Below are 23,300 nucleotides of genomic sequence, written 5' to 3'. Positions count from 1 at the left end.
CTCTTCCTATTGACAGCGTGATCAGCCGTGATTGGACACGGCTGATCACGTGGTAAAGAGCCTCCGGCGGAGGCTTTTTACCAAGATCAGTGTAGCGGTGTGTCAGACTGACACACCGCTCCACCGATCGCCGCGATGCGCGCCCCCGGGGGCGCGCTGCGGCATGTTATCCTGCTGGACGTCATATGACGTCCAGTCAGGATAACAGAACCACTTCCCGGACGTCAATCCGCTATAGGGCGGGCGGGAAGTTGTTAAAATAGGAATAGATGTAAATACAGATGAGAATAAGTGTAAATTTGAAAGTAAAAATGGATATAAATGGGACAAATTATTATTGGTGGAATTTTATATAAATTGCTGTGATCTTAAAAATAAGACTAACAGGAAATAGATTCAGAACATGACAAAAACAAATTCTAGATCCTGATGATAGGATGGGGATGTGTACAATATTATGCACACACGTGGGTAACTACGTGTGTAACCACAAAATATTCTTTTCTTGTAAGAAAAGGGGGGAAAAAATTTTTTTGAGAAGTAACTGAGCTTTGGAGAAGTGCTCCGTAACTAAGCTTAAGAAAAGTGCTCAAATCAAAACACTATGACATCACAATAAGAAAGAAAGTGTATCTGAAGGCAAAGAAACAGGTATGGATCCGACGACCTATAAGACTATAAGAACAAGGAGAGCAGTCAAATTAGGCTGCTCGTCTCTATCTCCTCATTGAGCCCCCCAGGAGCCAAAGAGTCCAAAATGTATATCCAGTACATTTCCCTCTGGCCGAGGCGTTTAAAACGCTCTGCCAGTGGGAACGTACCGGGAATGGACTCGATGATCCAAACCTTGAGTCCAGATGAGGAATGGTCATGTTTTTGGAGAAAGTGGAGGGGAACACTGTGATGGTCGTCTCCTGCCTCCACGAGGCGGCGGTGTTCCCCGAACCTCTTTCTCAAAGTGCGTATGGTTCGGCCTACATAGTATAACCCACACGGACAAGTCAAACAATAAATAACGAACTCTGTGGAACAATTGTAAAATTGACTGATCTGGTAAGTCTGTCCTTTGTTGGTGAATTCTCTTTGACCGTGATGAACGTGACTACATGTAAGACAAAGTTTTTTGCGGCACAGATACATCCCGATTAGGGGAATAAGGCAAGGAACTGTTGTTTTGGGGTTTTGTGGACATTTATATTTACTGGGTGCCACCAAATTCTTGATATTCCTGGTTTTACGGTACGTAAACTTCGGTTTAGAGGTGATTGTGGATTTTAGATGGGGATCCTGGAGTAAAATTGACCAGTGCTTGGTGAGTATACGTTCCATAGCTTTATAGTGGGAATGGAACTGGGTCACAAACCTGATAGGCTGTTCTGAAGAATGATTAGTTTCACTAGTGGATGTAGAAGGTTCTGACAAATAGAAGTCAAATGCTTCGTTTATGAGCTTTGGTGGAAAAGCTTTATCTATAAACTTTTGTTTTAGAAGGGACCCTTCTGTGATGTAATCCAATTGTTTGGTGCAATTTCTGCGTAAGCGACAGAACTGGCTCTTTGGGATGTTTGCAATCAATCTTGGATGGTGACAGCTCTGGTGATGCAAAAAAGAATTGCCTGCTGTCGGCTTGGTATAGTTTTTGGCCAATATTTTGCCTTCCTGGTGAAAAAGTAGAAGATCCAAAAATGCAAGCTGAAAATGATCATATTCCAAGGTGAAAGTGAGGCCATACTGATTGTTATTGCAGTGTGCGATGAAATCTAAAAAGAGGGGCTCTGGGCCATCCCAGATGACGATAATATCGTCAATATACCTCCCATAAAATACTATATGGGAGGTAAAGGGATTATTGAGCCAGATGTGATTGGCCTCCCAGAACCCCATGGTTAAATTAGCGTAACTGAATGCAAAATTGGCACCCATTGCTGTGCCCTTTGTTTAAAGATAGAAATCGCTATCAAACTCGAAATAGTTATGGGTCAGGCAGAATTCCGTGGCCTCTAAAATGAACTCTGCCTGGCCTGGATTTAACATGGGATCGGAGGAGAGGAAGCTGGCAATAGCTCTGAGACCTATGTGGTGTGGTATTGAAGTGTAAAGTGAGCTAACATCCAAGGAAGCCCAAGAATATGTGGGCTCCCATGAGTAATGTTCCAGTTGTTGCATAAGATGGAAACCATCTCGAATGTACGAGGGGAGGCTGGTAGCAAGTGGCTGTAAAAACTGATCTATGTACTGAGAAATGGGACTGGTAATGCTGTCCATCGCCGCAATTATGGGTCGACCTGGTGGATTTTGGATACTCTTATGTATTTTAGGAATATGATAAAAATATGGGGTGGAGAAATATGGCCGGTTAAAGAAAGCATGCTCTTGTTTGGAAATAATATCATTACTTAAAGCTCTATCTGTAAGTGTTTTGACTTCTGTGATGTATCCAGACAAAGGGTCACAGCGTAATTTGCGATATGTACTATCGTCTGACAAAAGACGGCGGGCTTCGGCCAGATAATTACTGCGATCTTGGACCACAATGCCTCCGCCCTTGTCGGACGTTTTAATGACTATATTATGATTGTCAATGAGCTTTTTTAGAGAGGATTTTTCTAAGGGAGTGAGATTGGAACGATTGGAGTGATTCTCATGTGTCAGTTGGCAGAGTTTTTGCATATCAGAAAAAACCACCTGATAAAAGGTTTGGAGATAGGGTCCCTTTGAGCGTGTGGGATTGAACACAGATTTGGGCCTAAATGTGCTGTATTGTATAGGAGGAGAGGTGGAGAGGTGCTGTGTGAGAAGAAGTAAATCTACCTCATCATCATCACTCTCCATATGGTCCAGGTCCTTCAAAATACTCAATTCGGGTGAATCACTGTTTAATGGGGGAGCAGTGAATTCAGCCAAATTGGATTGTGTATGACTCTCAATAGCCTGGAATGATTTCATGTTATAATGGCGTTTTAGGGTAAGATTACGGATGAACATGTGAAGGTCTTTGAATAACCGAAATGAGTTAGGTAATGAGGTGGGGGCAAAGTTAAGACCCCGTTGTAAAATTGAGACCTCAACTGGAGACAAATTGTGAGAAGATAGATTAAATATTTTTATTGTTTGAGCGACTTGGCCCTGTGATTTGTGCCGTTGTTTTCCCCCTCGTTTGCCTCTTCTTTTTATTTTCTTTTCCCTTTGGATGTAAACCCCCAAAACAACAGTTCCTTGCCTTATTCCCCTAATCGGGATGTATCAGTGCCGCAAAGAACTTTGTCTTACATGTAGTCACGTTCATCACGGTCAAAGGGAATTCACCAACAAAGGACAGACTTACCAGATCAGTCAATTTTACAATTGTTCCACAGAGTTCGTTATTTATTGTTTGACTTGTCCGTGTGGGTTATACTATGTAGGCCGGACCATACGCACTTTGAGAAAGAGGTTCGGGGAACACCGCCGCCTCGTGGAGGCAGGAGACGACCATCACAGTGTTCCCCTCCACTTTCTCCAAAAACATGACCATTCCTCATCTGGACTCAAGGTTTGGATCATCGAGTCCATTCCCGGTACGTTCCCACTGGCAGAGCGTTTTAAACACCTCTGCCAGAGGGAAACGTACTGGATATACATTTTGGACTCTTAGGCTCCTGGGGGGCTCAATGAGGAGATAGAGACAAGCAGCCTAATTTGACTGCTCTCCTTGTTCTTATAGTCTTATAGGTCATCGGATCCATACCTGTTTCTTTGCCTTCAGGTACACTTTCTTTCTTATTGTGATGTCATAGTGTTCTTCTGTTTTGATTTGAGCACTTTTCTTAAGCTTAGTTACGGAGCACTTCTCCAAAGCTCAGTTACTTCTCAAAAAAATTTTTTCCCCCCTTTTCTTACAAGAAAAGAATATTTTGTGGTTACACACATAGTTACCCACGTGTGTGCATAATATTGTACACATCCCCATCCTATCATCAGGATCTAGAATTTATGTTTCTGTCATGTTCTGAATCTATTTCCTGTTAGTCTTATTTTTAAGATCACAGCAATTTATATAAAATTCCACCAATAATAATTTGTCCCATTTATATCCATTTTTACTTTCAAATTTACACTTATTCTCATCTGTATTTACATCTATTCCTATTTTAATCATTATTTTCATTATTCATTTTCACTTTTATTTATTTTTTTTTTTTATTACTGTTCTTTATTATTATTATTATTTTTCATAAATATTTTTTTTTACTATTTATCATATATATATGTTTTCATTATCATTATCTATTTTTATTATTCATTATTATTTTTTATTTTTCATTTTCACTTATTTCGTTTAATCTGAACACCATTTATATAGTATGTACATTTTTATGTGCATGTGTATATTCACATTTATTTCTTCATTTATCTCATTCTATCATATCAGTCCTTTGTATCTCCCAATTTTTTATTATTTTTGCTTTCAATATTCATTTTCTCTCATTTTCATAATTAGCAATCTGATTATTATCCAATCTCTCCTTTACACCTCGTTCATATCTTCTTAATTTTTCATAGACCATAATTAATAATTTTTAATTAATTTTTCATAGACCATAATTACAGGAACACACAATATATTGCAATTTACACACACAGTGCTGCTCTTTTAGATCTGTCACAGCAGACATATGCACATTACACCAGACACGTCAGTACCCAGTTCTCACCACACAGCTCCGTGTCCCAGTCAGACTGACGGTCCTCCCCTCCAATCAACACTCTGCATAGATTGTATAAGTTTAGACCTATCACGGGTCACGTTAGGCCTGAGGAAGGAGCATAGCTCCGCAAACGCGTCGCCTGTTTATCCCTGCACGAACCCGGAAGTGACCCCTTTCTCCTGATTACGAGCAGTGCGCTCCTCGCAGCAGGAAACATTGACCATCCAGCAGTGAAGCCTGTTCTGCCAGAGACACCGCCACTGAAAGATGTGATTGGACACTACCCCCGGGATATCTATCATCTTAATATTGCTATCTACATGCCTGTATACGTGTACTTTTGTGAGTACCCATTTTAAAGATATATTAAATCTGTTTTTAAATACTGCACTTAGAGTGGCGCCCTTGTTGTTCCTTTTCTAGAGTTTTACCCATATGTGTTATCCATATTTGGACAGAGGGTGGTACTGCCGACTTCCATGCCATTAGTATAAGTTTTCTAGCTTGAAAGAGAGCCCTGGAGAAGGCCACTCTAGTTTGTTCCTCTGGGATTACCTCATCCAGTACCCCTAGCAAACAACACATAGGATCCACAGGTACCGTTGTTTGGAACACTCCATTTAGTGTACTGATCACCTCATGCCAGTACCGATGGAGCTTCGGGCAACGCCACAAGAGGTGTATAAGATCCGCACTGTGCTGCCGACATCGGCAGCACAGGGGGTCCGCCACTCTGCCCATCCTGTGTAGCTTAGTTGGAGTATAGTGCACCCTAAGTATTATATATAATTGGGACACTTTTTGCGCCACGTTGAGGGAACATGTAGGTATGGCTTGTAACGCTTCCTCCCATTGATCCTCAGTTATCTGGCCCAGGTCCCTTCTCCATGCATCAATTGCCTTGCATGGGTAAGCACATAGGTACTTGGTAAGCAGCATTTGGTAACATATGGAAATAATCCCTTTGGTTGCACTGGAGGACTGCAGCACATGGAACACAGGCGTGGGACACAATTCCCACTCACCTGCGTCTCCCTGCACCACAATCGCTTGCCGAAGCTGTATATAGGAATAATACATATTGTCTGGGAGATTAAATGTGGTCTGTAACTCTGCAAAGGACATCAGTTTACCATGTTTAAATATATGAAACAGAATGGTCACCCCGTGGGACCTCCATCTGGGCTCACGCTGTAACTTAGCTAGCTCCACATAGGTGCGATTTCCCCATATTGGGCTGTATTCTGTAAATCCCTGCATCCCCTGTAGTTGTCTACTTTTGTTCCATACTTTCTGTACCAGGGATAATGTCAGAGTTTTTTTTTTTATTAGACTTTGCAAACGTTTGTGCCTCTAGACCCAGAGGAATGGTCTCAGCACCCGTTGCAAAAAGCATCAATCGCGCTGCTGAGCCCATTGGTTCATGTGTCATAGATCCTACAAGGTGTTGCAGCTGCGCCGCAATATAGTACAGCCAAAGGTTGGGGACCGCCAACCCTCCGCTGTCCTTGGGGTACTGTAATTGCTCTAGCCGAACTCTGGGTGCTTTGTTGTGCCAGAGCAGCCGCCGAAAAAGGGTATTGACTACTCTGAAAACTTTTAAATGTATCACTACTGGTGAGTTGTGGAGGAAATATAATAATTGGGGCATTAAAATTATTTTAATGAGATTTGCCTTACCCGCCAGTGACATCATTAGGTTGTTCCATGTATTTATTTTGTCACGAAAGCGGGATAACAATGGGAATATATATAAAGAGCAGTAGTCCCCAATGTGTGGGGATATCTTAACGCCCAGGTATTTAAATCTGGTGGTGATTGGAATAGGGCAAGAGTCGGGCAGACTCACATCCCAGCTCTCGTCCAACATCATCAGGGCCAACTTAGACCAATTTATAGTCAGGCCTGAGAAGCGACCAAATTGCTCTATTATATCCATTACTCCCAGCAACGACTGACTAGTGTCTTCCAGGAAGAGCAACATGTCATCCGCATATAACATGAGCTTTTCATGCAAGTCACCATATTTGAATCCCACTATCTGTGGACTATCCCTTATTCGAGCCGCCAGAGGTTCTATAGTGATCGCAAAGAGCAGGGGGGGCAGCAGGCAACCTTGCCTCGTCCCCCTACCCAGTGCGAAGGCGTCCGACATCCTATTCGCTACTCTAATGTTGGCCTGAGGAGCCGCATACAGCAATTTTGTCCATGCTATAAACCGCTGTCCAAAGCCAAATTTGTCCAGTGTCGCCCATAAGTATCTCCAACTAACGCTGTTGAACGCCTTGTTGGCGTCCAAGGATAAAAGAGCTCTGTGGCCCTCATTGTCAGACTGTATTTGCATATTCATATATAGCCTTCTAAGATTTGTGGCTGTGGATTTCTGCGGCATAAAGCCAGCCTGGTCTGGGTGTATGATTGAGGATATTATCCCATTGACCCGAATTGCCAGGACCTTAGCAAGGATTTTTACATCACTTTGGAGTAAGGATATGGGCCTATACGAACCCGGGTCAACAGGATCCTTCCCTGGCTTAAGCAATAAAATCACATTTGCTCTGGTCATGGAGTCTGGCAGTCTACCCTCAGCCAAGCTGGTGTTGAAAACCTTTAGTAGTTCTGGCAACAATTTTTCTCCATACTGAGAGTATACCTCCAGTGGGAGACCATCCTCCCCTGGCGCCTTACAGGTAGGGAAAGAACTCACCGCCACCCGGAGCTCCTCAATAGTTATTGGAGCGTCCAGGTGTCGTCTCGCCTCAGCAGATAGTGTGGGTAGATTAATGTTAGCCATAAAAGCATTGAGATCTTCATCAGAGTAGGCCTCTCTGGATTTGTATAGATCCCTATAGAAATTTGCCAGCTCAGAGATATCATCGGGAGCGTTGACTATCCTGCCATTGGCAGCTCGTATGGCTCCTATAGCCGGTGATTGTTGTTGTGATTTCGCAATTTTTGCTAATAGGCGGCCTGTCTTTTCCCCCTCCTCATAGAACGCCAGTTTTGAAAAAAATGTTTTACATTCTGCAGCGGAGGATCGCACGCAGTCTAAGGAGTCCTGAGCCGTGATCCATGCCTCCCTTGCAGAGTCAGTTGGATCAGTCACAAATGCCAACTCTAGTTGACTCACCAAGTCCTCCGCCTGCTCTAGCAGAGCCAAGGTATTCTGTTTAACCACATTTATTTCCTGAATAAATATACCTCTACAATATGCTTTAAGCTGTTCCCATTTGTACAGGATATCTGTGTGCTGTCTATGTATTCTAAGAAAATTATGGATCTGGGCCTCTATCCGTTCATGTGAAGTAAATAATTTAAGCCAGAAAGCATTTAGTTTCCATGGGGCCTTAGATAATAGACTGGAGGGTTGCGCATTCAGCCATATAACTAGTGGGGAATGATCAGATACCCCGCGTGGGTAGTACTCCACCCTCGAGGTGTATCCCACCATATCTGGGGTGCCAACACAGAGGTCTATACGGGATAGAGAACCATGTGTCTTGGAGAAGCAAGAAAACTGCTTATGGTTTGGGTAACGAACCCGCCATAAGTCAGTCCATCCTATTTCCGTTAGGAGACGACTAAGGGCAGTTCCCCGACCTCCCTTGGGTGGGACTATAGGAGGGTGTCTGTCTATTCTGGGGTCTAGGCAACAGTTAAAGTCCCCCATAATTAGTATCGGAATGTCAGGTTTATTAGTCACATATGAAACCAGTAGTTGCAACACTTCCCGCGAAAACGGGGGTGGTATGTATATAAATGCCAGAATCATGGTAATTGTATATATTTTGCAATGGAGGAAAATAAATCTACCGGATATGTCTATCAGAGAGTCTAGCTCTTGGCATGCTATGGCCTTGTGTATCAGTACACTCACTCCGCGGGAAAAAGCAGAGTACGTGGAATGATATGCCTTCCCCACCCATGCATATTGCAAAAAGCTAACCGTATTGTCCTGCAGGTGAGTCTCCTGCAGGCCAATTATGGCGGGGTGGATCCTTCGCATGACCGTAGATGATATTGTTCTCTTCAAGGGATCATTTACCCCCCCGCACATTCCAAGACATTATAGGTGTACTAGACATAACATACCGTTGTAAATCAATCTATGCATATAAAACATTGTTGCACCTTCAAATACATTTCCCTTATCGTCCCTGATGTGGGCTGCATTGAGTTCAGAGGAAGTCATCACGTGGCATAGCAACTTTTGGACTATATGAAAGAAGCACGAGCACCGAAAATGTATTAGAAAACTGATAAACGAACATCTGCGCCACTGCGCATTCCTGCAAATATGCTGTTGAATCAATAAGTGAGTTCCAGTCATCCTGTAATTGCCAACTTGGCATCATAAATGATTCCCAGCAGCCACAGGATTTGACCATTAACATTCAACTTCTTACCAACAGGGCAAAAGATATCTGTGCCATAGCAACCCGAACAGTAGGTTGAAAGCGCACATTGCACTTACATTCTCGCCGCAATGGCGGTTAAACTTATGAGTGTTCAAACACAGATTGCAATTGAACTGCCATTCGCTGATGGTGGAATTTTATCATAAGTCCTCTTTAAACTCTGTAAAACTGCACAAGTGATGGGGCGCCCATCCTGCCCAAGTGATGTTGATTCGACTATGTCATCCGTCTCCATTATCTCTTCCTGGTCTTCGGAGGCCCTGCTCATTGCGTTCCAGCCAATCAGCTGCATCTTGAGCGTTTTCAAAGAAGTGGTTTTGATCTCCTGCTGTAATGCGTAGCCTGGCCGGAAAAAGCATGGCATACTTTAACTGTAGGCGTTGTAACCTTTTCTTGACATCCATAAATTTAGACCTTTTTCGCTGCACTTCTGCGGAAAAGTCTGGGTAAAAGGATATTTTAGCTCCATTAAAGTGTACTGCTCCCTTTTCCCTGGCCAAACGGAGCACCACCTCACGATCCCTGTAGTTCAGGAGTCTGGCAAGCACTGACCTCGGGGGGCTGCCGGACGGGAAAGGACGCGGCGGCACCCGATGTGCCCTTTCCACCGCGTATAAGGGTGAGAACGCCTCTTTCCCAAAGATTTCCTGCAGCCAGCCTTCAACAAAATTAGTGGGGTCCCTACCCTCCACCTTCTCGGGGAGCCCCACAATGCGAACGTTGTTGCGTCTCAGGCGGTTCTCGATGATATCTGTTTTAACGCCTGGTGGGCCTGCTGAGCTGCTACTTCCCTGTTCAGATGAGGCATGTGGTCCTCCACGTCACTCACTCTCCCCTCTACTGCTGTGGTTCTCTCTCTGGTTTTTTGCAGATCATGGCGTAGTAGAGAGACTGTCTCCCTCAGCCCCCCAAATTTCTCTTTGAGATCATCCACCGATGCTGTGCATTTATGGACTACCTGCAGAATATCACTCAATGATGGTTGGGGACTGTCCTCTGTCTGCATATCAAACAAAGCAGGCATAGGATCAGGGACAGACTCCATGGAATCAGTGTCTTCCAGCCTGTCTGTACTATCTCTGTCTGCCTGCACCCCTGACACTGTTGTGTGCTGTGATTCAGCCTGTGTAACTTCCATAGTTCCTGCCATTTTTTGAGCATAATAAATCATGTCTCTGGGCTGGTCTTTTGTTTTAGGGAGTTTAGGTATCTTACCCCCTTGCTCTGGTTTCTTGTCCTGGCCTCGTGGTGTACTCTGCGGCTGAGGGTGCCCAGCGCCACCTTGGAATTCCTGGGAGGCCGAAGCCGCGGCGTCTCCTCGGTTCCCCCGGGTCATCATACCCGATCTAGTTGCCGTTTTGGGGTCCGCTGGTACCTGGAGACTGTTAGGGGTCGGTTCCGTGCGTTTGCGGGCGCTGTGTGTGGCAAGGAAAGGATTCTCTGCAGGATCAACAGCGGGAGCTCCGTCGAACACGACTGTTCACATGCCTTGCTAGGCCACGCCCCCTTAATAAATTATATTTACTTATTAATTTGGGAGATATATATACATCGCTTCAATGACCATAAGCTTATATCAGAATTGTTCACCAGACCTGCTAAACAATTCTATAACTCTGATCTGCGGATTACAACCCGCTGATCAGAGTTTTTAACCCCTAATGTGACCGTCCCCCCCCCCTCCCCATGTCGCCGCTTCCCGTTCCCCAGCCTCTCCACCTCCCTTCCACCCCTAAAACTACTCCCCCACTCTCCTCTCCCCTTCAACCCCCTCTGCTCCCCCACCCGATCTGACCCCCCCCGCAGCCACCATCATAAGCCGGCATCCCTCCTCTGCCGCTCCCGCCAGCTTCAGGTGCTGCTGGGGGCTTTGGGGGGTCCCGATGTGTCCCCCCAATCACTCAGATAACCCCCCCATACCAGTCCCCGCACGCCCGATCCATCCCTGCTCCGGCGGCATCTCTCCTTCCTCTCCTGCAGTCTGCAGCTTCTGACTTCGGTAAACTGACAGGCTGGGGATCATGGCGGGAGGAGGGGGGGTAAGCAGTGTGTGTGATGTTTGGGCTTGGTAAACATCTGTTTACCACCCCCTCAGTGTAGCACCCTGGGCGCATGCAGTGATTACTCCTATATGCCCACTGACATCTGATAATAGTAACCGTGAGAGTTACTATGTATCAGACTGTCAGTTTATGAATGAATGGGATCTATACAAATTCCATTCATTCAAGTAAAGTGATAGAGAGAAAAGGACTATCTTCAGCCCCTTTCTCTGTCTCAAAAGAGATATTGGGGTCTGATATCTCACCAAAGACCCCCCAAAAATATATATTATAAAATGACTCTAAAAAAACAAACAAAAACAAAACAAACATATTAAGACCCCCCGCACCTACCCCTCCATGGTGACGCCCCCCCCCCCTGCACTCACCCCTCCATGGATACCTCAGCTTCTCCTCCCGGCCAACCCGATCTGTCCCGATTGGCCAGGAGGAGAAGCCAGAAGACGATAGTGAATATTAATTCGCTATTGTCACAAGTGGGTGCAATGCTCTGCACCCCCAGCCCAACTTTTTTCAAGCCAATTAGAGCCTTAGGCTGTAATCATGTGGCTTGAAAAAAAAAAAAAACACTCATACAAAACGTACGAGTCCGGCGCCCTGCAGGAGGGTGGCGCCCCTAATGGACCGGTCGCTGTTCCTGGTAAGACCCCTTTCACATGAAGCGGACTCTGTCAAGCAGATCCGCATGCTCAGCGGGGGATCTGTCTGCTGATCCCCGCTGAGCAGGCGGATGACAGGTCCGTGTTTGCTCCACTCATGCAGAGCGGACACGGACACAGCCCGCTGTTCTCTATGGAGTGGTCAGATGGAAACGGACGGCCTGTCCATTTCCATCGGATGCCATCGGAATCCCCATCCGTCTGTTTTTAGCAGACTGGATCGGATGCAGGCGGGTGTAAACGGACACATGTCCAGTTACATCAGTATCTCCATAGAGAACAATGGGTGGTCCGATTGGGCCCGCCTGAAAAATGGACAGGCAGACCCTATCGGTCTGCTCATGTGAAAGGGGCCTAAGGCCTTGTTCACACAGGGCATACACAACGTACCTTTAGAGGGATGCACAGGTGTTCCGTGCATCGCTGCGCAGGCCGTCCCATTGATGTCATTTGGGATGTAGCACCTGCACGAACAGAGCAGTTGCTCCCAATTTTACATCTATGCAGGTCCGCATGCATGTCCCCGAGCTCACACTGTCTGCGTTCGGGGGGCATGAACCCACACCCACACAGATGTCAGATTGGGAACAGCTGCTATGCCTGTTGCATCCCAATTGACATAAATGGGACTGCCTGTACAGGGATGCACGCAACACCTGTGCATCCCTGTGCGGGTAAACATGGCCCTCCATGGGCGTACACTTTAGTATGCCACATGTGAACGATGCTTTAGTACTAATTTAGCAGGAATTTTGTAAGTTACATTGTGTTTATATGCAAAAATACTGATTTTAGTGTATTTTTTTGTGAAAATAGCGATTTGATGGACATTTACGCAATTATTGCGGGGCCCAAAAAATCTCTGTAGCACTTTTTTTACTCTACAGGTCATGTGCTTTTGGAAAATATCTAGTTTGAGGGGTCTTTTCAAATTCTGAAAGCTGTAAGTGAAAAATAAAAACCTCCAGATTTTTTTAGAGAAATTTTTGAGTACATTAGATTTTCACCATTTAGCAAAAAGGCGCAATTTAAAAATTTACAAATTTTTGTTTATTAACTCCATAAAGTTTAACCTTTTATTTTTAGGAAAAATTTAGCAGGAATTTTGTAAAATTAGCAGCATTTTTATCTGCCAATAATGGTCTTAGGGTATTTTTTGCGAATATATTGGTTTGATAAATATTTGCGCAAATACTGCAGGGTCTAAAAAATCCGTAGCACCTTCTTTTTATTCTAGAGGTCCTATGCTTTCAGAAAATATATTTTTTGACAAATTCTAAAAGCTGTAAAAGGGAAAAATGAAAACCTTCAGATTTTTAGAGAAATTTAGATATTTACATTTTTTGCAAGCGTTCGATTTTCATCATTTCGCAAAAAGGCGCGATTTTAAAAGTTACAAATATTTGTCATTTATTAACTCAATACAGGTTAAGCTTGTATGTTTAGTAGGAATTTTGTCAAATTTGCTGTGTTTTTATCTGCTAATAATGGTTTTAGTGTATTTTTTGCAAATATATTAGTTTGATAAACATTTGAGCAAACACCGCGGGGTCTAAAAAAATCAGTAGCACATTATTTTTATTTGACTATTTATGTGCTTTCAGAAAATATATGGTTTGGGGGGGGGGGGGGGGGGGGGGGGGATTCTTTCACAAATTCTGAAAGCTATAAGTGAAAAATAAAAAAGCAAAGGAAAAATTGCAAAAAATGGTCTGGCTACCTGAGTGTACAAAATGGAGCACAGGGCCTGGCAACGAAAGGGTTAAAGAACTTTGTTGTGTTATACTATTGAGTGTCTGAACAGAATATATATTGTTATTAACCACTTGCCGACCGCCTAACGCATATATACGGCGGCAGAATGACACGGGCAGGCAGAATCACGTACCCGTACGTCATCTGCCTCCCGCGGGTGGGGGGTCCGATCGGACCCCCCCCGGTGCCATAGGCGGTCGGCTCTCGTTCGCGGGCGATGAGAGGTGAGGGGGAGGCCATCCATTGTTGGCCACCACCTCCCGATCGCTCCCGGCGAATGAAAACGCTTCCTTTCCCTCTGTAATGTAAACAGAGGGAAAGGAAGTGATGTCATCCCTCCTCGAGCCGGTCTTTTCGTCCCGGCGCAGAGGAGAGAAGATATCCAAGTAAGTGCACCAACACTACACTTACAGTAGAACACGCAGGCACACTTTTCACCCCCCAGTCACCCCCCGATGGTTAGCTAGTTTGTTTTTTGTAGTTAATTATAGTTTATTACAGTTTATTATAGTTTATTATAGTTTATTATAGTTTTAGGGCACCCGCCGTTTATTACCTTATAAAGGTTTAACCCCCTAATTGCCCGGCGGTGATATAAGTTAAGTTTTTAGGATCTGATAAGGTCTGCGTCGCCCCAGGCAGCGTCAGGTTAGCGCCAGTACCGCTAAAACCCACGCACGCAGCATACACCACCCTTAGTGCTATAGTATCTGAACGGATCGATATCTGATCCGATCAGATCTATACTCCCCAGCAGTTTAGGGTTCCCTGAAACACAGTGTTAGCGGGATCAGCCCAGATACCTGCTAGCACCTGCGTTTTGCCCCTCGGCCCAGCCCAGCCCAGCCCACACAAGTGCAGTATCGATCGATAACTGACACTTACAAAACACTAAGCACACATAACTGCAGCGTTCGCAGAGTCAGGCCTGATCCCTGCAATCGCTAACAGTTTTTTGGTAGCGTTTTGAATCAGTCGCTAACAGTCAGGAGCTTTTTTGCCTGTGAGTCTCACTAGTGTACCCCTAAATTTAGAGGCCAAAATGGCAAATCGAAGGTACACTAGTGAAGAGGCCTACACGTTTCTGAGTATGACAGATAGTGAAGAGGAAGTCACTCATCTGTCAAGTTCAGGCTCAGAATACGAACCTGTAGAGGACAGCGGCTCCATGACAGATAGCTCTGACGACGGAGTTGTGGTCCCTGCTAGGGTCAGGCGTACCAGACCCCGAACTTCTTCTGTCCTTGAAGTGCAAGAACCGCAGGGCTCTCGTATGGAGCAGAGAAGTACTAGTGCCGCTACTCCTTCTGGTGAACTGGCAAGCACCAGCGGCCTAGTACACCCTGGTCGTACATCCAGCATTGCAGTATCACGTGGTGACGTGGCGAGTCCCATAAGTGCAGTTCAAGCTGGCGAGGTGGCAAGCACAAGTAGTGTCCCGCTGCCACCAAGAAGAAGACGTACACAGGCCCGTCGTGCCCATAGTGCCCTTCCTGCTGCATTCGCCAATCCGAATTGGGAACCCACCACTTCTGCAGCACCCGTACTTCCCCCTTTCACTGGCCAACCCGGAATTCAGGTGGAAACAGTTGACTTTAGGCCACTGGATTTTTATTCGCTGTTTTTCACCGAAGATCTCTATAGATCTATTGTGGACCAAAGCAATTTGTACGCTGGTCAACACATCGCCACTATTCCCCAGTCCTCCCTTGCCAGAGATTGGAGACCAATTACGGTCTCCGAATTTAAGATCTTTCTGGGCCTTTCCCTCCTCATGGGCATAACCAAAAAGAGTGAGTTGCGGTCATATTGGTCCACTGACCCAATTCACCATATGCCCGTGTTCTCTGCCTCCATGACCAGGGCACGATACAAGCAGATTTTGTGGTTCATGCACTTCAACGACAATGAACTCTGTCGTCCTCGTGGAGACCCTGCATACGATCGGCTCTACAAAATTCGGCCCCTCGTAAACCACTTCAACCAGTGTTTTGCAGACTTGTTTACTCCCCATCAAGTTGTCTGCGTTGATGAGTCCCTGATTAAGTTTTCTGGCCGCTTGTCATTCAAACAGTACCTTCCCAGCAAGCGTGCCAGATACGGGGTCAAGATGTATAAGCTCTGTGACAGGGCCACAGGCTATACATGTAGATTTATGGTTTACGAGGGCAAAGATAATCACGTAGAGCCGATAAACTGCCCTGACTACATAGGAAGCGCTGGCAAGATAGTGTGGGACTTGGTGTCACCCTTATTCGGAAAGGGGTACCACTTGTACGTGGACAATTATTATACGAGCGTGCCACTTTTTAGTCACTTGTTTGATCATCAGATTGGAGCATGTGGCACCGTGCGACCTAATCGCCGGGGGGCTTTCCCCAGCGGCTTGTAGAGTCCCGTCTTAGGCTGGGGGAGAGAGCCTGCTTGCAGTATAATAATTTGCTCGCTATGAAGTGGAGGGACAATAAGAATGTTTTCAATCTTACCTCCCTTCATGCAGACACGACGACCCAAATTACTACGGCGACTGGTGTTGTGGAGAAACCCCTCTGTGTCCACGAATACAACCTTAATATGGGAGGGGTGGACCTCAACGACCAGTTGTTGGCGCCGTACCTAGTTGCCCGTAAGGCCAGACGCTGGTACAAAAAAGTGTCTGTTTATTTATTTCAATTGGCTTTGCTGAATGCTCATGTGCTATACAGAGCTTCAGGACGGACTGGATCCTTCCTTAAATTCCAGGAAGAGATCGTCAGAGCCCTTCTGTTTCCAGACGGTGCTCTACCTCACCTTCCCAATCCAAATGCAGTAAGCCGGCTGCATGGGAGGCATTTTCCTTATGTCCTCCAGAGTACCCCTACCCAACGAGCCCCCCAAAAAAGATGTCGTGTCTGCAGCAAGCGCGGATTTAGGCGTGACACCCGGTATTATTGTCCCTCCTGTCCTGACAATCCTGGTCTATGCATTGGTGAATGTTTTGAACGCTACCATACACTAGTGGAGTATTAGCGTAGGGTTCAGCACGGCACAGACTAGGCACACTAACACAGGGTCTCCCAAGATGCCATCGCATTTTGAGAGACCCAAACCTGGTACAGTTACAGTTAAAAGTTAAAGTTACTAAAAAAAGTATTAAAAAAATAAATAAATAAAAAAAAAATAAAAAAATAAAAATACAAAAAAAATATAAAATAAAAAAACCAAAAATAGTTGTCGTTTTATTGTTCTCTCTCTCTATTCTCTCTCTATTGTTCTGCTCTTTTTTATTGTATTCTATACTGCAATGTTTTATTGTTATGTTTTTATCATGTTTGCTTTATAGGTATGCAATTTTTTTATACTTTGTTTTTTTATTGTTAACCACTTTTTTGTTTTCAGGTACGCCATTCAGCTGCAGCGCGGATTTATTTACCTTGACAGCAACAGAGTTTGCTCCCACGATATATAAAGCCGTGACTCCAGCGCTGTCGGAGGTGATTTCACCACCACAGTTACATACTTCAGCATATATGCCGAAGCGTGGGGGCAGCAGTGGGTGGAGGAGCAATTTGCTCCCGCCTTTTGCGGGAGGATGCCCCCATGCTTCGGCATATATATATATTAGGTAGGCACAGGTTGCGTTAAATGTTTTATTTTTTACTATGTTTTTTTTTGTATTTGCTTTGCAGGTATGGTAAGTATTACTGTTATACTGTAATGTTACTTTGTTTTTTTGTTAACCATCATTTGCTTAGCAGGTACGCCATTCAGTTGCAGCGCGGATTTATTTATCTTGACAGCAACAGCGTTTGCTCCCACGATATATAAAGCCGTGACTCCAGTGCTGTTGGAGGTGATTTCACCACCACAGTTACATACTTCAGCATATATGCCGAAGCGTGGGGGCAGCAGTGGGTGGAGGAGCAATTTGCTCCTGCCTTTTGCGGGAGGATGCCCCCATGCTTCGGCATATATAAATGGTGCATGTATGCCCATCATTAGAAGTGGGCGGATGAAGGGAGGTATTCTAATGGTGGGCATACCCACCGATCAATATCTTTTTTTCGTTCAGCCCACAGGCTGCATGAAAAAAAAGTTTACAATACAAGGACCAGCAACGTACTAGTATGTTGCTGGACTTTGAGTGGTTATACCAGAATGATGCCTGCAGGTTTAGGTATCATCTTGGTATCATTCTTTTCAGCCAGCGGTCGGCTTTCATGTAAAAGCAATCCTAGCGGCTAATTAGCCTCTAGACTGCTTTTACAAGCAGTGGGAGGGATTCCCCCCCCCCCCACCGTCTTCCATGTTTTTCTCTGGCTCTCCTGGCCCAACAGGGAACCTGAGAATGCAGCTGGTGATTCGGCCAGCTGACCATAGAGCTGATCAGAGACCAGAATGGCTCCAATCATCTCTATGGCCTAAGAAACCGGAAGCTACGAGTATTTCATGACTTAGATTTCGCCGGATGTAAACAGCGCCATTGGGAAATTGGGAAAGCATTTTATCACACCGATCTTGGTGTGGTCAGATGCTTTGAGGGCAGAGGAGAGATCTAGGGTCTAACAGACCCCAATTTTTTCAAAAAAGAGTACCTGTCACTACCTATTGCTATCATAGGGGATATTTACATTCCCTGAGATAACAATAAAAATGATTAAAAAAAAATAAAAATGAAAGGAACAGTTTAAAAATAAGATAAAAAATCCAAAAATTAATAAAGAAAAAAAAAAAAAAGCACCCCTGTCCCCCCCTGCTCTCGCGCAAAGGCGAACGCAAGCGTCGGTCTGGCGTCAAATGTAAACAGCAATTGCCCCATGCATGTGAGGTATCACCGCGAAGGTCAGATCGAGGGCAGTAATTTTAGCAGTAGACCTCCTCTGTAAATCTAAAGTGGTAACCTGTAAAGGCTTTTAAAAATGTATTTAGTTTGTCGCCACTGCACGTTTGTGCGCAATTTTAAAGCATGTCATGTTTGGTATCCATGTACTCGGCCTAAGATCATCTTTTTTATTTCATCAAACATTTGGGCAATATAGTGTGTTTTAGTGCATTAAAATTTTAAAAAGTGTGTTTTTTACCCAAAAAATGCGTTTGAAAAATCGCTGCGCAAATACTGTGTGAAAAAAAAAAATGAAACACCCACCATTTTAATCTGTAGGGCATTTGCTTTAAAAAAATATATAATGTTTGGGGGTTCAAAGTAATTTTCTTGCAAAAAAAAATAATTTTTTTCATGTAAACAAAAAGTGTCAGAAAGGGCTTTGTCTTCAATGGTTAGAAGAGTGGGTGATGTGTGACATAAGCTTCTAAATGTTGTGCAAAAAATGCCAGGACAGTTCAAAACCCCCCCAAATGACCCCATTTTGGAAAGTAGACACCCCAAGCTATTTGCTGAGAGGCATGTCGAGTCCATGGAATATTTTATATTGTGACACAAGTTGCGGGAAAAAGAATTTTTTTTTTTTTTTTTTTTGCACAAAGTTGTCACTAAATGATATATTGCTCAAACATGCCATGGGAATATGTGAAATTACACCCCAAAATGCATTCTGTTGCTTCTCCTGAGTACGGGGATACCACATGTGTGAGACTTTTTGGGAGCCTAGCCACGTACGGGACCCCGAAAACCAAGCACCGCCTTCAGGCTTTCTAAGGGCGTAAATTTTTGATTTCACTCTTCACTGCCTATCACAGTTTCGGAGGCCATGGAATGCCCAGATGGCACAACCCCCCCCCCCCAAATGACCCCATTTTGGAAAATAGACACCCAAAGCTATTTGCTGAGAGGTATAGTGAGTATTTTGCAGACCTCACTTTTTGTCACAAACTTTTGAAAATTGAAAAAAGAAAAAAAAAAATATGTTTTTCTTGTCTTTCTTCATTTTCAAAAACAAATGAGAGCTACAAAATACTCACCATGCCTCTCAGCAAATAGCTTGGGGTGTCTACTTTCCAAAATGGGGTCATTTGGGGGGGGCGTTTGTGCCATCTGGGCATTTTATGACCTTCAAAAATGTGATAGGTAGTGAGGAGTGAAATCACAACTTTACGCCCTTAGAAATCCTGAAGGCGGTGCTGGGTTTTCGGGGCCCCGTACGCGGCTAGGCTCCCAAAAAGTCCCACACATGTGGTATCCCCATACTCAGGAGAATCAGCAGAATGTATTTTGGGGTGCTATTCAACATATGCCCATGGCCTGTGTGAGCAATATATCATTTAGTGACAACTTTGTGCAAAAAAAAAAAAAAATTGTCACTTTCCTGCAACTTGTGTCAAAAAATAAAATATTCCATGGACTCAACATGCCTCTCAGCAAATAGCTTGGGGTGTCTACTTTCCAAAATGGGGTCATTTGGGGGGGGTTTTGTGCCATCTGGGCATTTTATGGCCTTCAAAAATGTGATAGGTAGTGAGGAGTGAAATCACAACTTTACGCCCTTAGAAATCCTGAAGGCGGTGCTGGGTTTTCGGGGCCCCGTACGCGGCTAGGCTCCCAAAAAGTCCCACACATGTGGTATCCCCGTACTCAGGAGAATCAGCAGAATGTATTTTGGGGTGCAATTCCACATATGCCCATGGCCTGTGTGAGCAATATATCATTTAGTGACAACTTTGTGCAAAAAAAAAAAAAATTGTCACATTCCCGCAACTTGTGTCAAAAAATAAAATATTCCATGGACTCAACATGCCTCTCAGCAAATAGCTTGGGGTGTCTACTTTCCAAAATGGGGTCATTTGGGGGGGTTTTGTGCCATCTTGGCATTTTATGGCCTTCAAAACTGTGATATGTAGTGAGGAGTGAAATAAAAAATGTATGCCCTTTGAAATCCTGAAGGCGGTGCTTGGTTTTCGGGGCCCCGTAAGCGGCTAGGCTCCCAAAAAGCCCCACACATGTGGTATCCCCATACTCAGGAGAAGCAGCTAAATGTATTTTGGGGTGCAATTCCACATATGCGCATGGCCTGTGTGAGCAATATATCATTTAGTGACAACTTTTTGTAATTTTTTTTTTTTTTTGTCATTATTCAATCACTTGGGACAAAAAAAATAAATATTCAATGGGTTCAACATGCCTCTCAGCAATTTCCTTGGGGTGTCTACTTTCCAAAATGGGGTCATTTGGGGGGGTTTTGTACTGCCCTGCCATTTTAGCACCTCATGAAATGACATAGGCAGTCATAAAATAAAAGCTGTGTAAATTCCAGAAAATGTACCCTAGTTTGTAGACGCTATAACTTTTGCGCAAACCAATAAATGTACGCTTATTGACATTTTTTTTTACCAAAGACATGTGGCCGAATACATTTTGGCCTAAATGTATGACTAAAATTGAGTTTATTGGATTTTTTTTATAACAAAAAGTAGAAAATATCATTTTTTTTTCAAAATTTTCGGTCTTTTTCCGTTTATAGCGCAAAAAATAAAAACGGCAGAGGTGATCAAATACCATCAAAAGAAAGCTCTATTTGTGGTAAGAAAAGGACACAAATTTCGTTTGGGTACAGCATTGCATGACCGCGTAATTAGCAGTTAAAGCGACGCAGTGCCGAATTGTAAAAAGTGCTCTGGTCAGGAAGGGGGTAAAACCTTCCGGGGCTGAAGTGGTTAAGTTATTTATTAATTGCCGTAATCGGCTGGAGGCACTGTATCAACTATATTTATAATTCAGACACCACCCTTTAATTAATAGTTTACTATTTGCTAAGACCCTTTTTTTTACTTAAACAAATATTCCCCATCTTTATCATCATCAAAATTGTATACCACACATTCACTACAACGTTCCCACGGAATCCTTAATTTTAAAGTGTCTCCCCCACAGCATCTATGAGAGTGGCAACTAGTGCCTTCTACTGTGCAGCGACAGAGGACCCATCCGAAGAATCAGGAGATACGTCATCTGGATCTGAAGCAGTGCTCTAAAGACCCCATAGGGACCACACAACCGGATGAGCGCTGCTGCAACCAAGTACCCCACAAGATTCTAAAGGCAGGGGAGACCACCCCTAGGCTGCCCAAGAGAGAGACAGAGAACCCCCAGAAGGGACTCACCACCAGAGGCTACAAAAGGTCACCCACACAGGCTCCATGAATTCCAGGGACCACCCCACACCCTCTGACCATCGGGGGACAAGGCTGCCTTCTCGACCACCCCAGAGAGTACCCACGCCCCACACTGCGTCCAGAAATGGAAGGGAGGGGGCCTCTATTTACCAGTCCAGCGGAGCGCGCAGGTAAGTGATCATAATACACCAGGTCCCCCGTGAGATTCTTACTAATGTAATCCATGGTAGCACCAAACAGATGGTCGCCTTGGAAAGGCAAATCGGGGAGAGCCTTCTTGGACCATTGGCCTGTAGACAAACATTGGAGCCACAGTACGTGCCAAAGCACTACTGCTGAGGAAGTGAGCTTGGAAAGCAAAGCCGTATCTAAAGATGCATCACACACAAACTGCAGCCCCTGGACCAACTGATCCACCAGTTTCACGTAAGCAGTAAGAACTTGCTCACTATCCAGGTCATGGCACAAAAGCGAAGCCCATTCAATGAGCGTTTGGGATACCAAGGCTGTGGATAAAACTAGCCAAAGGCTACGGACTCTGCTTTTCTGGCAGCTGGATCCTTAAAAGCAGGAGATTCCTCCACTGGGATTATGGTTGCCATATTCAACCTGGAAACAGGAGGATCCACAACCGTCAGTACAGCCCACTTCTTCAAAAGCGATTCCCCAAAGGGATAACAGGAAATTGTTTAGGGACCACAAAGGGTCGCTTCGGGCATTCCCAATCCTAGACAAATTTGTCAAAATAGGCAGGATAAGGACACACCTTAGCCAGATGAGATGGTTTGTGCGTACCAAAAGGGAACAGCCACATCCGCAGCTGCCTCCTCCATTTATAATTTTTCACGCACTGAAGTGATAAGCGCAGTAAAAAGAACCATCCTCACTGTTGGAAGGATCGGGGAGCTCAACGTTATGTCCCACGGGACGAACCGAGTCTGCCTTGGCAGTGGATCCTACGAGGCCGAATAAACAGGAGGAGGCGGGGGACGCTTCCTGCTCATCTTATGCCTAAATGCCACCTTCACCCTAGAAACAAAAGACCACAATCAGTTCATCAAGGGGAATCTGAGACCCCCAAGTGACCCATTGCCTTCAGGAGGAGATTAGGTGTGATCCTGAGACTCCATACAAAGAAAGAGGACCCCAGAAAAAAAGGCACTGCCAGGAATACCAAACAAGGACTCACCACCACCGTGGGACAAGCACCAACAGTAGGCCACCAAAAGAGCAAGCAGAGCCCACGTGCAGAGCGCCTGGAGAGAGGAAGCCTAGAAATCCACAAGAGGGGAAACAGAGGAGGGGCCAAAGGTAGAAGCAGTCCCCGCCGCGCGGCTCCAGAAGGATGGCCGTCGCATCCCTGCCAGAAAATGGCCACCGCCAAGCTACAAGAAAATGGCCACCAGGAGGAAGACTACAGGCGCCAAAAACATAGCTGCCTTATCCTGAACACTGCACAGCAAGGGAAGTGAAACAGCAGGCAGCCCAGCCTACAAAAAAAATGGCCACTGGTACCCAAGACCACAAGGTGTACAAATCTCAGGGAAGATGCCCACCAACCCGGGGAGTAAGTCTGCCATGCCAACAGCAGGGGGAATTCAGGTATGTGGACACAGAGGTCCTTAGCGCCCTCCCCCAAAGATAGCCCATGCTCCCCCAGCAGTAAAACAG

The 23,300-nt window shown here is 44.9% G+C and overlaps 1 protein-coding gene across 5 annotated transcripts in view; it reads right to left on the bottom strand.

The window, feature by feature from the left end:
* PSMC3IP (PSMC3 interacting protein) overlaps window positions 1-23,300 on the bottom strand; it is a 560,448-nt gene that overhangs the window by 309,204 nt on the left and 227,944 nt on the right. The window lies entirely within an intron of this gene.

This window comes from Aquarana catesbeiana, linkage group LG12 (assembly GCF_042186555.1).
Source record: "Aquarana catesbeiana isolate 2022-GZ linkage group LG12, ASM4218655v1, whole genome shotgun sequence".
Classification (NCBI taxonomy): domain Eukaryota; kingdom Metazoa; phylum Chordata; class Amphibia; order Anura; family Ranidae; genus Aquarana; species Aquarana catesbeiana.
Note: the sequence above shows the minus strand (reverse complement) of the source record. Positions and strands in the feature narration are given on the sequence as shown.